Here is a 12,684-nt window from a genome sequence, read left to right on the forward strand (position 1 = left end):
TCAGCCTCCCATGTACACAGGTCAGAATTCGCATAGTAACCTTGTTAGAAAAGTCAATATGGTGCATCCTAATATGCAAGGCAATATGATTCTGCACCTACGTATATATCTCAAAATGGGATTGGGAGGAATGGGGAGGCAAGGGTATTGATCAGGTATGGATTTTTAAATAGGGATCCTTCACAGTCTCCATTAGCGGATCTGGATAATGTTTCACTTGACAGATATGAGCTGCAGTGGAAACGGCTGAGATCTGGTGTGGGTTTTGTGGTCTGCTCCTCACAAGAGGCTGTCAAGTGGGTTGATGGAGGGGGAGGGGTGGTTAAAGGTCCTCACTTCACTTCAGTCAATCAGTCAGTCAGTCAGTCAGTCAGTCAGTCAGTCAGTCAGTCACTCTCTCTCTCCCTCCCTCCCTCTACCTCTCACTGTCCCTCTTTGTTCTGCCTTAATGAGCTCCTTGTATCTACTTTAAAAAGGACAACCCGGGTCCTTTAGTGCCTAAGGGCAGCCATTAAGACTAATAGCATTGCTGACTAATATCTGGACCGGAGCTTGCAGAATAGCCTTTTCAACAGGGGTGCATAATGTCCTCTCTCGCTTAAATTATCTTAATTGTAGTTTTGGTGAAATTACCTCAGATTTGAATGTACTTTCTGAAAAAAACATGATGATTATGCTTAGCTTGGCATCTTAGTTTAAACATTACAAAGTGTTGGGATCATTACTTGTAAATATTAAATATACCAACTAACATAATGGGTATTAAGAGTTTATAATAACATTTCTGCCTTAATAAAAAATAATAAGTATATAAAGATAATCCATATATAAAGAAATTGTCTGCCATCATGTCCTACATATAAAGCAACACATGAGCTTGGTTTTCAATGTCTCCGTATTTCACCTGGCAAGTGCTGATGCCATGGATTTGACAGTTAGGGGTTCATGTGATAGCCCTGCAGTTTAACAGGCATAGCTAAAGCTGGTCCTTGGGCACATCTGTGATGCCTTAATCCAGCGACAGGCACACCTGCTGCTCTTAGGGTTAACTGACAGCAAATTGAAAGGTTATCCTATAGACTCTAATTCATACAGTTGTCAATTGATGTTCTCTGTCTTTTGACAGGTTTGGATTAAAGTATGATTCAGAAAGTTAAATGAATAGTCAGAGGTGATGAACTGTTGTTTCCTCAGTCATTCCTCAGTTATCTTTTGTAAAAAAAAAAATCCCTGCACTTCAGCATATTTGTCTAGTTAAGCTTTTTGTGACAGAGCTTTGACACAGCAAATATAATGTATTTCAGCACAAGCTTTTCTTGCTGATATACAGTGCATTCGGAAAGTATTCAGACCCCTTCACTTTTTCCACATTTTGTTATGTTACAGCCTTATTCTAAAATGGATTAAATTATGTATTTTTTCCTCATCAATCTACACACAATACCCCATAATGACAAAGCCAAAACAGTTTTTTAGAAATGTTTGCTAATTTATTAAAAATAAAAAACTGAAATATCACCTTTACATAAGTATTCAGATCCTTTGCTATGACACTCGAAATTGAGCTCAGGTGCATCCCGTTTCCATTGATCATCCGTGAGATGTTTGTACGACTTGATTGGAGTCCACCTGTGGTAAATTCAACTGACTGGAAATTATTTGGAACGGCACACACCTGTCTATATAAAGTCCCACAGTTGACAGTGCATGTCAGAGCAAAAACCAGGCCATGAGGTCAAAGGAATTGTTTGTAGACCTATGAGACAGGATTGTGTCGAGGCACAGATCTGGAGAAGGGTACAAAAAAATGTCTCCAGTATTGAAGGTCTCCAAGAACACAGTAGCCTCCATCATTCTTAAATGGAAGTTTGGAACCACCAAGACTCTTCCTAGAGCTGGCCACCCAGCCAAACTGAGCAATAGGGGGAGAAGAGCCATTGTCAGGGAGGTGACCAAGAACCCAATGGTCACTCTGACAAGAGCTCCAGAGTTCCTCTGTGGAGATGGGAGAACCTTCCAGAAGGACAACCATCTCTGCAACACTCCACTAATCAAGCCTTTATGGTAGAGTGGCCAGACGGAAGCCACTCCTCAGTAAAAAGCATATGTGCCCACTTGGAGTTTGCCAAAAGGCACCTAAAGGACTCTCAGACTATGAGAAACAAGATTCTCTCGTCTGATGAAACCAAGATTGAACTCTTTGGCCTGAATGCCAAGTGTCACGTCTGGAGGACACCAGGCACCACTCATCACCTGGCCAATACCATCCCTACAGTGAAGCATGGTGGTAGCAGCATCATGCTGTGGGGATGTGTTTCAGTGGCAGAGACTGGGAGGCTAGTCAGGATCGAGGGAAAGATGAACGGAGCAAAGTACAGAGAGATCCTTGATGAAAACCTCAGACTGGGGCGACCCTAAGCACACAGCCAAGACAATGCAGGAGTGGCTTCGGGACAAGTCTCTGAATGTCTTTGAGTGGCCCAGCCAGAGCCCGGACTTGAACCCGACTTGAACATCTCTGGAGAGACCTGAAAATAGCTGTGCACCGACGTTCCCCATCCAACCTGACAGAGCTTAAGAGGATCTGCAAAGAAGAATGGGAGAAACTCACCAAATACCGGTGTGCCAAGCTTGTAGCGTCATACCCAAGAAGGCTTGAGATCGCTGCCAAAGGTGCTTCAATAAAGTACTGAGTAAAGGGTCTGAGTACTTATGTAAATATGATATTAATGATATTTTTATTTTTAATAAATTAGCAACAGTTTCTAAAAACCTGTCTTCGCTTTGTCATTATTGGGTATTGTGTGTAGATTGATGAGGAAAAAAATAATTTAATCCATTTTAGAATAAGGCTGTAACATAACATAATGCAGAAAAAATGAATGGGTTTGAATACTTTCCAAATGCACTGTAAGTGTATCGCTGTCATAATAGGGATGCAGCAGTGAAACATACCAAAACATAAAATCTAACGCTAATCCTGTGGCATGACTGGGTTGGCCCTCTTGTGCTCCCCTTAGAAAGCCAAGTCATTGACCAGTCACTCACGCACACACACACACACACACACACACACACACACACACACACACACACACACTCACACACACACACACACACACACACACACACACACACTCACACATGACACTAACAGTGTAACAGTTACACTTACAACCCAGTCAAGCCCTGTCTGTGATGGCTGCCGTCTGAGAGAGAGAGAGAGAATATCTGTAAGCCGCGTGTGTGAGCATGCAGGGGGTGGTGCTGGGCTTCACTCAACAAAGGCCCAGCTCTTTCCAAACAATTAGCCTTGCTAAAAAGGACATCTCTTCCTCCATTAGTGCAACCACGTGCCCCCCATCACTCTATTGTGCAGATAATTCAATTACCCCCACCCCCTCGTAGTCTCTGAGCCTCCCTCCCTCCCTCCCTCTAACAGAGAGAGCTCACTGATAAAGTTCCACCAACCCCAGGAGCTAAAGAAAAGCCCCTCGTCTCCTCAGCTAGACTACAGCAAAATGTTTTCATGAATACTTTGGCTGACTGATATTTTAAAAGCTTGTTTAAAAACTAATGCTGGCTCTGGCTTACAAGATACCTAGCTTTGCTTGCCAGATCATAGGAGACTCGAAGATACCATACTGTTATGACAGGAGTATTAGAGCCATTATCCATTGTTAGATATACTGTACAGTTGTATAACACTTAAATAGGTTTACCACCAGTGAATAAATACAAAGTAAAGTGATTTGATTTTCAACAATGGAGATCTTTCCTGGGACATCCCCAAGCTCCACATTTCCATTAGCTGGCATTTGTTGCATCATCGCTGCTCGTGATTGCGTGTACTTCAAGACTGAATGTTCTGTATAGGTATTTGGTTAGTCATACAAGAGAAACTGATGACCCCACTTACGCTTCCTAGAAGTGAAGGTCTATATAGCTCTTGGGAAACTTTATTCATAGCTGATCGACAGTGCCACCCCTAGACCCCGTCTTTGCACCAACTTACTACAACATCAGTGTCACCACAACCACCCACAAACAGATCCAGCGAAGTGGAGCTATAGCCCACTCCTCCAGAGTTGTCCCTCTTTTTTCCGTTCTCCCCTCTTGTTTTGTTTTATTGTCGGGGGAAGTGTGTGCTGGCCTGATTAGCATCGCTGTTTCCTCTTTTCCCATAACCTCCAGACCCCCGCAGGCCGCCTGTTTACTTTTAGAAATAAAAAATGGGCCTGCGCCCGTGAGGACGTGCCCCTCATCAGAGGTCCCCCCCCCCCCCTCTCTCCTCAAACTAACCCCTCCCCTCTCTCCTCCCACCATCCCCAGCCCTGTGACTTCCCCCCTCTACCCCTCCCCTACTGTCCAGCTGTCAAATCACATCAAATAAAACACAGGCCAATGGTCCCCGAGTGCCATATCACAGCTGTGTGTGTGTGTGTGTGTGTACCAAATGGGAGTGTGTGTTTAAATGTACAGTGAGCTCATGAGTGCCTGGGAGTGGATGTGCATGGAGGTGTGTGTGAGTGCAATTTTTACTGAATGGGAGGATACAGTCATACAATATGGGGTGTGAATTTAATGAATGAATAGTGGTGTGTGCACAAGTTTGTGTGTGTGTGTATGTGTGTGTGTGTGTGTGTGTGTGTGTGTGTGTGTGTGTGTGTGTGTGTGTGTGTGTGTGTGTGTTTGTGGTTCAGTGAGTCTGTGCAGCACACACACATTGTGGATCTTTAAGTGGGCGTTTATGATGGGCCCCAGCAGTGTGAGAGTGGCCAGGGTGCTGGAGAGAGGAGTGGAGAGCAGGGTTATTGTAAACAGTACCTTGGCATGGTGGATGTCAGGAAGCAATGTGTAACAGCCGGCTCAGAGGAAAACATGTGATGGTCCTTTAACATACAATATCCTCTCTTGCACATCTGTTCTAAGCTCTCTCTCACACACACAATGAATTCAAAGTCCCACTAAAAGCCACACATGTAAACTAAAATGGTGTTTTTTGGAATTCGGAATATATGTAAATACGTCCCATACGTGAATTGAGAGTGAATTGTATTTGCTTGTGCACTCCTCTCTAGAATGTAGAGCAGAACATTTACTGCGTCCAGTTGTACTCAGTGCACCTGTGCCGACATTAACATTTCAAAGAGAGGGCCAATTTGTACTTGCTGTGCAGTTTGTGAAACACAAAAATCTTCCTCACAGGTGTATACATTTTACATTCTGGGTAGATACTGACATATTGGGGGCCATTTTCCACAAAGTCAGTCTGGTTGAACCTGGTATTTATACTGAACTGGTTCCATAAAAGGAAAACATGTATGCCTGGGGAAATTTTCATAAGCAAAAATGTGCCATTAATTAATGGTGTGCTTTGACTTGGGCTATAAAAAATGAAAGCCTTGAACATGTAAGTGTGTTCAAAGCTAAGTAAGGTGCAGAAACAACCTCGTAACTGGGCCAAGCTTTAGCACAAGGCACAGTGTGAGGAACACGTCTGTTGGTGGCTCAATCGCAGAGAAAACTATTCTACCCATACTACTTCACTTACTTAATAAGGTGATGATCTCAAACGACACTAGCTAGGGAGATGAAGGAGGTCAACATGTTTCAGTTTGACAAACAGATGTTTCAAACCAACGGTTACAGGGTGTGGGGACTGTGTCAAGGGTTGCTGAACTGGGTTTGAGGTTAGAGTTGTTGACTTCTAACTCTGTACTTCTATCTCTGTACACTGGTTGCATAAAAACCTCAACAGCAGCAACAATGTGTGAATGACACTCCTAGGGCTAACTAAATGACTACAATGGCATCTACAGGTGGTTGAGTTGCACTAAAGCTAGTGGTCTGTATGATCTGCTGTCTTGAGGGAGAGGAGGTCAACTCCCGGTCATTTGTTTCCACTTGACAATGTTTATGTCAATGGTTTAAGACTGGATCCAGTGGAGGAGGCTCCAAAGGAGTGTGTCTCCGGCAACAAACATCAGCAAATCCAATCAAATCCAAGCCTGAACCCCAATCCCCTTGAGAGGAGACCAGAGGCTTGGGAAAAAGACGGCCGCCCTTTGGCCCCTCGTGCCCCCTGCATTCAGCCTGGGAGGTGACGGAAGAAAGCTGGTGCCCGGAGCACCCCTCACCCCCCTCCCATGGCGTGTGTCTCAGTCCCCCAGCATAAATCACTCTTAAAGACGAAAGAGGCCAGAGTCAAACAGAGGCAAACGCACTGGGAGGAATGTTCCAGTTTAAAATAAACTGCAAAAAAAGAGGAGTGGAGGCAGAAAAATGCAGGGCATGTGGCCATCCCCTGAGGAGGAGAGGAGGAGGAGGCATCTGGTAAAGGCATCGCCCCCAGGGTCAACGTCGCCATCGTCCCCAGAGGGGAGAAGACCCACAGGGGAGCCACAAAGCTCACACAGCCAGGCACTCACACAGCCAGGCGCTCTGCAGCTTGTGTGTATGTGAAAAATAAAGGATAGAGACAGAGAGCCTACATGTAGTGTTGCATATGTGTGACAACCTTAGAGCGTGGATGTGTGTGACTGTGCATGACTGTACGTGAATCACAGTTCACTTCCCATGCCTCTCCACACAAAGTCCTTTGTTTGCAGTGAATACGTAATACACAGTGAAGAATATGTTTAGCCCCAATCTGATTTTGCACTTCACAAGGGTTTCTGTATCTGGCAAGTGGCTACAGCATGCAAATCATATATTGCACATAGACTTCTCTGAAGCAGTTAAAAAGTAAATACCTGTGGTATTAAATGCTTCTTACCTGTGGGGCAGAGGTCATGTCCATTGGGGACCTCCTGCAGGGTGATGTCCTGGAGGTAGAAGGGCCAGGACGGGTAGTGCTGTTGGGGGTGAATGACTCCAGGGAGCTGGGGTTGTGGTCCCAGAGCCACCCCTCCATTCTGCCTCTGTAGAAACACAACATAGAGTGTTGATTTGTCCTGGTTCCTTTTGAACAGTAAGGTATATCTCAACCTTGACTTACAAAAAAAAAATAGTTTGTAGTTTTAGTTATTTGCACATAAAAACAGAGTGGGAAAACAAAGACAAACATGATAAGTGGAATACATCTGGGTGAGGTAAGAAACCCAAAATGTGATTATGCAAGTGTAATTATAAATTCAGAGGTTAATGAATGAATTACAAAGGCAGAATATGAAGTTTGAATGTATGGGGAAGAGACCTGGCTGCATTTTAATTAATATTTTTGTGTCGGGAATGTTCTTTTATCATATACTTTCCGGTCAGATAATAGTAAGGCTAAATTTGACTTGTTTGGTTTGGCTTATCTTCCTCGCTTTATCCTGTTGATCAGAGCTACGTTCACGTGTGAGATTGGACTGACTGGAAGTCCAAAGTGAGAGGAGTGGGGGGCAGACCAAATATGTATATTTATGTAGATACAAGAAATAGCATAATGTCAATAGAAAACAATGGTACCAACGTATTCAGCCACTTTATGTATTTAAAGCACAATTGTATGTTGGTTCTCTATTGGTTGGTTCTCTGTTGGTTCTCTATTTTATTGTAATCTCAGCATGGAAGATAAAAGGTTATTCATGTTTAAAGACAGATGAGTGGATTTACTTTAGAACATTGTCATTTTATTCTTCACTGAGCTGCAATGGGCTCATACATGTACTCAGCTTGTACATGGAGCATGATGAACTTTATGTTGCACTCCAAATAAACTATCACACTCTGTTAACACTGGCCTGGAAATGCCATCCCATCCAATACGCACTTGTGCAATCCAATATGCAGAGATGTGATGACCAGTAGTGAGAAGCACAGTACAGTAGCTGCTACAGTGGTGGAATCTGTGCATCAACTAAGGCTTTGACAAGAGCCCCAATGGTGGTTTCTGCCACCCCTCCACTACCTACTGCCTGTCTGTCTACAGGCCCTGCTACAGTAGGAGCAGATAATGGGGTGCCTGACTGACTGCCAATCTGATAAGACCCCTTGTTAAAGCGTTGCCGCATATGTCAGTCAGCTTTCAGCTTTATAGCCAGCTAATATAGAGAGGGGACTGGAGGAGCCTAATCTGTGGAAGTCTTCTGGAGGAGCATGGGCTGATGATGACACTATCAGTCCAGTCTGGCGGGGAGAGGAGAGTAATAGGGAGGGAAGCAGTCTTATAAGTCATTAAAGGGTTAGTAGAGATCCAACTAGCTTGATACCCTGGAAGTACCCACCTAACCTTACTCATGGAGAAAAATGGATCACAGCTTATGGAGCATTGTTGCAAATTGGCACATAGGATGAGTGTGTTTGGTGGATCGTGGATTAATGTTCCTGTATCAATTGTATTCACAGCTATCCAGTAACCGCAAGTATCAAAATGAATGATAGGTGAAAGTAGTAGTGACAGGGGAGTTCTCAGCCCCCTTCCACAGTCTCATCTTACAGGAGGTGATTGGAAACATGGCAACCTCAGCCATTCCTTTCACACGAACACTTCTATGCCTAAAATGAAATAAAAATCAGGAGGACAGAAAACATCAGGCCTAGAACACCTTTGTCTGTGAATTCATGTAAATTCATAAGAAAGGAGAGGTGACCCGGTTTCACCTTTTGACCATGTCTGGCCTCGTGTACAGTAATCTCAATTTCAAAGGCAAGCACAACCACCTGAGCCAATTAGGACGAAGGGAGATTTATTCCACCATGTTTTGTATCAAGGCCAGGTTGGGTTTCCATTTGCATGTGACCTCCTCCTCTTTGTCTAATGGGTCTGCACTCTGCATACAAATGGAGGCATATCTGCCGGCACATCTTAGTCCTCACCTTTCAAAGCTCACCTGACAGGAATCCCAATGTCTCAGACTCTATGATCTTAGAGGCTGTATTCATATGCCCTTTCATTTGGATGGAGTTTTGTGTGCTAACAAACAGCATGCCCTAAAGCACATCAAGATGGTACATGGTAAAATGTTATTTTGCAGGGACAGTGTTATTCTGTTATTATGCAGGTAGGTAGTCAGGCCCCTCACCCCTCTGTATTTACTGCTGGCATGATTAGGACAAAAAGCAATACTTTATTGCAATATTGCAAATGAGGTTATGTAACCCTGAAGTGAATAAACAAGTAATTTCAGATCTTAGTTTTTACCTAAGGTCAGGATGTCGCTGAATGCATTGACTCTTTTCATCCGTCTTTTCATCCGTCTTTTCATCCGTCTTTTCATCCCTAATCACACTTTTCAAACCTCAGCATGTTTCACTTATCTTTTTCCCTCAAGTGAAAAATTGCCGGGGGTAAAGAATTCAGTGAGTGTCATTTCTCATAACAAATGCACTACGGTGTACACTAAACTGTACACACTTGTTGAACTGAAACTACATGACAGTGTTGCGGAAGGCTGATGAAATCCAGAGGTGCATGCTAACACACCCCTGCACACTCCTGGCCGTGTGGTAGGTAGCACACAGGCTTAAACACAGAGGTGATTTACGGCAGGGGTCTTACCATCACGCCCAGACGGTCACAGGGGTGAAGGGCTGGGTAGGAGGAAACTGGATCCATGTAGTAACTCATCATGAGGTCTGGAGTAGCAGGCCTGCGGAAGGGATCAGCAGTTCAGCACACAAACAGCCAGGACGGGGCCCCTATCAATCACACACTGTTTACACTCTGTTTGTCTGTCTGTCTGTCTGTCTGTCTGTCTGTCTGTCTGTCTGTCTGTCTGTCTGTCTGTCTGTCTGTCTGTGCATGCGTGCGTGCGTGCGTGTGTGCGTGCGTATGTGCGTGCGTGTGTGCGTAACATGGAGCATACATGGAGCATACATAACTAATGAAGACATCCCAAATAACATTGTTAGCATTCCTTCTTCCTGCAATTTTGCCTTAAAGTTGCACTAGAAATGTAGTGCAATTCATACATGATCATCTTATATTGAATTAAAATAAATCTGGATTTATGCGAGAAATTTAGGGTTGAAGAAAATTCTGCCACATTTAATTATACCCAACAATAGACCCAACAATAGAATGACCAGTTGACTATCTTCAGTCCGTGAAAAGTGATCCGTTTCCTGATGTCCCACCCCCTCCCTCCTTGCCTCCCTACAGTACCTCTCTCCTCCACTCCCTCCCTCTCTCCTTCCTTCCCTCCCACTCACTTTGGGCATCTCATCATTGTTTACTTTCAGCAGCATCAACAGAGGGAGTAGGAACCCAGCTGTGGGGATTATGTTTCTAGGGGAGCAAGGTACATGGGCAGTGATAGGTTCTGTGTTGACCTAAACCATATTCAGCGCACACAACCAAAATGAATGTTCACAAGGTCATTGAAATTACATCTCAGAAAGAAAAGCATTTCTGAGGAACATGTTATTTCATGGAATAGGCTTACTCAAGACCTTTTTATCCTGGTAAAAAAGTATCCCAGTAAATGTAACATTGCATTCTCCATATCATGTTAATTGAAGTAGAAAGTAGCAAAACAAGAAAGGTACATGATCTATTCCACTCCATTTGCCTTTATTACAAAATAAAGATCTCCCAAAAGAAGAGATCAATGGCCACTGGCCAGAAAATAAATAAATAAATAAATAAATAACAGACGCATGTGATACTGTAAATGTTATCGTTTGCCAATGTAAATATACAAATTAGAACATTTCTTTAAACGAAACGAAATTTAAACGAAAACGTGTTCACATTCACAAACCACCATTCATGCATGCTCTATTATCATTCCTCACGGGAGGCGCAACTGTAAGTGAAAACTTCAAAGCGAACTGTTCAACCTCAGACATCAAATCCCTACAGTCGTTGCGGCATTTACTAAAAATAAATAATGTATTCCCCTTTGCTATATCAACAAGGTTTATGGAGAGATAGTTGATAATAAACTTTGAACTCACCGTCTCTTGTCAGAGAAACTTCCTGCAGATTGACTGCGCTCTTTAGTGGTCTGTGACAGTTCAGTGGAAAACTGCACTACTGATGCTGTACCTGGCTTGCAGCGAGTCCAAGGAGGAAGGAAAATGCACACATGCCGGTTAGTCCCACCCTCGGATATTACCGAGATCCATTCAAAATGTCTGTGGGGTTTTCTATATAGTCAAACATCTGTAGCTGCTAAATCATTGTTTCGTGACGCAAATTTACTTTTTATCCTTTGCATCATACAGCATAGCAGTCCATACAGGTGTGTGGTAGGCAGTAACGCCTATGACTAATTTAAACAACGGCCATAGGCCTATGATACTGAAGAACTCTGGATCAGAATATATTCTTCCAAATTGTACCGTGTTCTAGTTTTTGTTGTGTCTTACATTATGTCTTAGATCACTGTTGAATTAAGTGCTACAGTTCTGTAAATGGGGTGTCGATGATGTAAAGTTGTGAATACATCCAATGAAATTAATAAGTCGGCACTCCAGTGAGGAGACACTAAAACACCAAATTGAGAGTAAAAGGAAGAGTTAATAATAATGTTGACAATGGATGTCCTTCCTGTGATGTGGCTTGGAAAAAGACATCAGTTTTACATGCATAAGGACCACGTTATCACGTCAGGGAAGAGTCAGGGTGAGATCAATGGACCGGTCAGTTTGGACACATAAACCAAGAGCCCTCTTTGCCCTGGTGGAAGGAAGCATGCTCTCATCAACAGTGTGTCATGGAAGTGTTTCAAACAGTAGGATGCCCTTGAGAGGCATCTGGTTCCTGAATATTTGTCATGTGTTTGCCCCTCTAGAGTCCACCAGAGGCAGGCACTTCAGCCTCTTGACAGGCCACGCATGTGTGACGCTGATTAGAGCCCTGATGGAAACCTCCACCACTCGTGTGCGAAATGAGAAGAGGTGGCTCCACGCACTGTGAAACCTACAACTGACTTGTCTGATAGGGTGCAGTGATATACCGGTAAGGACATGGGATTTATCTATCATATTGTTTATGTATCAGCTTATTTATGTATTTATTCATCTGTAAAAAAAAAAAAAAGAGAAGAGAAAAGTGTGTTCCACTGGAAGACTTCATCGCAAGATGAGAGAGGTTTCTTTTTATCAGCTCAACACTTGCAACCCATCTTAAACACCTTGTGGCTCCATAGTAATTCCCTGACCCCGGTGCAACATTTCTTTGAATTAGAAAGTGCACGGTCGAAGCCCCTGGCAGCCACTGCTCTTAAAGGTAAATCTTGGGGGGAGCTTTCAAGTCCAAGGTGAGAGGCGTGAAGGAGTGCCATGAGGAGCCCAGTGGCAGGCGGACGGCCTGCTCTTTCTCAGGGCCTACAGTACGTTTGAAGCCCTGACTTTGGGGGCCCCTCGGGGCACAGATGGGCAGCACTTCGGGGGCAAAAGGGGAGGGGATGAGTTATTGCCATGAGGAGAGAAAAGCTTGGGCGCACCCCTCTGATGAGCTAAATTGAATAAAGGGGGATGAATGCGATCCAGATCTTCTCTGATGCCCTCACAATGCTGTTTCAATTAGAGGCCTTGCGAGTTCAAAGGGGAGGCCTTGATACACTTCTGCTCCGCATGAAGCAGCTCTCATCACTTGGCCTCATGCCTTTCACCTCCCCATTACGTTGCCACCTTTTTCCATTCAGTCTCTCTCTCTTTCTCTTTCTCTTCCTTGGCTGCAGTCATGTTTTACATTAAACAGATAGTGAATGCCATGCCATCACCACCAGCAAACCCCATCACTCATAG

At 43.9% G+C, this 12,684-nt stretch overlaps 1 long non-coding RNA gene across 1 annotated transcript; it reads right to left on the minus strand.

Moving 5' to 3' along the window:
* Positions 1-6,784: 6,784 nt before the first annotated feature.
* Positions 6,785-10,958, minus strand: LOC310823024. The gene is made up of 3 exons (XR_014554912.1): positions 10,888-10,958; positions 9,488-9,578; positions 6,785-6,923 (listed from the first exon to the last, which is right to left on the minus strand). It is a non-coding gene; the product is annotated as an uncharacterized lncRNA (long non-coding RNA).
* Between the last annotated feature and the right edge of the window lie 1,726 nt (positions 10,959-12,684).

The sequence above is a fragment of the Argentina silus genome, assembly GCF_951799395.1.
Source record: "Argentina silus genome assembly, chromosome: X".
In the NCBI taxonomy this organism is placed as follows: Eukaryota; Metazoa; Chordata; class Actinopteri; order Argentiniformes; family Argentinidae; genus Argentina; species Argentina silus.